This window comes from Scylla paramamosain, chromosome 24 (assembly GCF_035594125.1).
Source record: "Scylla paramamosain isolate STU-SP2022 chromosome 24, ASM3559412v1, whole genome shotgun sequence".
NCBI classification, from domain to species: domain Eukaryota; kingdom Metazoa; phylum Arthropoda; class Malacostraca; order Decapoda; family Portunidae; genus Scylla; species Scylla paramamosain.
This window is the reverse complement of record NC_087174.1, coordinates 13000828-13003327: the sequence shown is the minus strand read 5'-3', so window position 1 is coordinate 13003327 and position 2500 is coordinate 13000828. Positions and strand designations below refer to the sequence as shown.

At 42.4% G+C, this 2500-nt stretch overlaps 1 protein-coding gene across 1 annotated transcript in view; it reads left to right on the top strand.

Annotated features, from left to right (window-relative positions):
* The window catches only part of LOC135112522 (mucin-5AC-like), a 96109-nt gene that overhangs the window by 36273 nt on the left and 57336 nt on the right, over positions 1-2500 (top strand). The gene's annotated exons all lie outside the window — the stretch shown is intronic.

Here is a 2500-nt window from a genome sequence, read left to right as displayed (position 1 = left end):
TACCTTGATTTACATTACGCTAGCTTATACCTCCTACCTTACCTCACCTCACCTCACCTTACCTTAATTTACCTTACTTTAGCTAATATCACCTACTTTACCTTCTCGTTTTTTACCTCAGCTCACCTCATCTTACTTTTCCTTGGTTTATGTTACATTAGCTTATATCAACTAGCTCACCTTTCCTTATTTCAAATTGTTAACTAATGTAAGGTAAGGTATAGCAAGGCAAGATAGATTACCTTACATCATCCTACCTTTTCTGGATTTACATTACATTAGTTAATATAATTTACTTTACCTTATTTTATCTTGTCTCACCACACCTTCCCTTCCCTTCCCTTCCCTTATGTTATATCACCATACCTTACCATACCCACCCATAACTGTCCACCCACACCCACACCACACCTTACCTACCCATATATAATCCTCTTTATATCACACCCGCACAGTGTTACCCTCACACCCTTGCAATCCTCTTACACCTTACCACCCACGCCCATACAGTCCTCTTCTCACACCTCACGCCCTCACACGTCTGGCCGCCCAACCACACATCTATCTATCTATCTATCTATCTATCTATCTGTCTCTTACACTATCTCATCTCTTACTCTCAATCTATCTATCTTCACTATCTATTTCCTTCTTTCTCACTCTATTACCTCCCTTATATTCACACCTTCAACTTTCTTGCCCACATACAATCCTTATTTCCACACACACACACACACACACACACGTCTGGCCGCCCACCCACACATGCATTATCACACCTTGAACTTTCCGGCGCGCTGTTTAGCTTCCCAGGGCCGTATATCGCCCGCCCCGCACCGAATTACCACAAAGGTCATGATCAAATTAAAAGCTGGCGAGTGTTGGTGGATTCCCTCGTCTTGGCGGGTCAGGGAGGACAAGCAGTGTTGGTGAAGGAACATTGGGGGGAAAAAAGGGGGGTTAACTGATAAACTCATTATCTGTTTCTGCTTTTTTTTTCCCTTACGGTTTGAAGTTTTATTTGTTTATTTATTATTATTATTATTTTTTTTTTTGTAGTTAGAGTGATTTTGGCCAAGGAGAACAAAGAGAAAAGAAGGGAAAACAGGAATAAAGCATAAATTTTACGCCTCTTCTCTACCTGTTTCTGTTTTCTTTCCTTACGATTTGAAGTTTGTTCATTTATTTATTTTTTCTTATGTAATAGGGGTTCTAACCAAGGGCAAGGCTCCCTGAAGACGACAGTTCCAAAGCTAATTGTCAAAATAATACCCCAAAAATTACGAGAAGTGTCTTGAAACCTCCCTCCTTAAAGAGCTCAAGTCACAGGCAGGAGGGAACACAGATACATTTTTTTTCGTTATTACTACTACTATAATTTCACTACCACAATTACTATCATCTCTATCATCCTCCATCATTTCAGTTCCTTTGAAAATCTTGTAGCAGCACCTTATGACCTCACCTTACCTCACCTCACCTCACCTCACCTCACCTTACCTTACCTTTTAAAACACTATCAGTCATATCTACCTGCCACTCCCTGCTATTACCGGCATCTAAACTGCTTCTGGACTCAGTGAACGTATTGATTAGCAGTGAGGAATGTCTGGCACACGGGAATTCTCAGAGGGAGGGGGAAGGAACCGAGACAAAAGGAAGGGAAGGAAGGGAAGGGAGGAAGGGAAGGAGGGAGTGAAGGGAGGGAGTGAAGGGAGGGTTCAAGGCACGTGAGTTGTCTTGTGAGGTTTCCGAGGTGTTATTCAGTGTGTGTGTGTGTGTGTGTGTGTGTGTGTGTGTGTGTGTGTGTGTGTGTGTGTGTGTGTGTGTGTGTGTGTGTGTGTGTGTGTGTGTGTGTTAGTCATAAAATCACGTGACCTTCCTTTTATCTCTCTTTCTCCCCTTCTTTTTATTTTACTTTTTTTTTCTCTCTATTTGCTCTATCTTCTCTCTTCTCTAAATACATATCATTACGCTAGTCTCTCTCTCTCTCTCTCTCTCTCTCTCTCTCTCTCTCTCTCTCTCTCTCTCTCTCTCTCTCTCTCTCTCTCTCTCTCTCTCTCTCTCTCTCTCTCTCTCTCTCTCTCTCTCTCTCTCTCTCTCTCTCACACACACACACTATCTCCTCTCTTAATCCCATCCTATCTTCATCTTCACCATCATTCTTTTCCTCCTCATTCCACCACCACCACCACCACCACCACCAACACAACAACAACAGAACTAACACACAGACAAACACAGGAGAGGAGGGGAGTGAGTGAGCCATACTGAGTCGCGTGCTGGAAATCCGTAGCATCCTCGCCTCGCCTTTGAAGTTCCTGATTCCTTTGATGTGCTGCGGATCGAGAAAAAAAAATAAAAAAAGAAAGAAAAGAGAAAGAAAAAAGTAATTTGGCCGTCCACTAAATGCTGACTTGTTACCCAATCACGCCTTGCATTTCTAAAGATCTTGGGCATATTATTGGGGGCATATTATTGGTGGGGGGATATTGTTAAA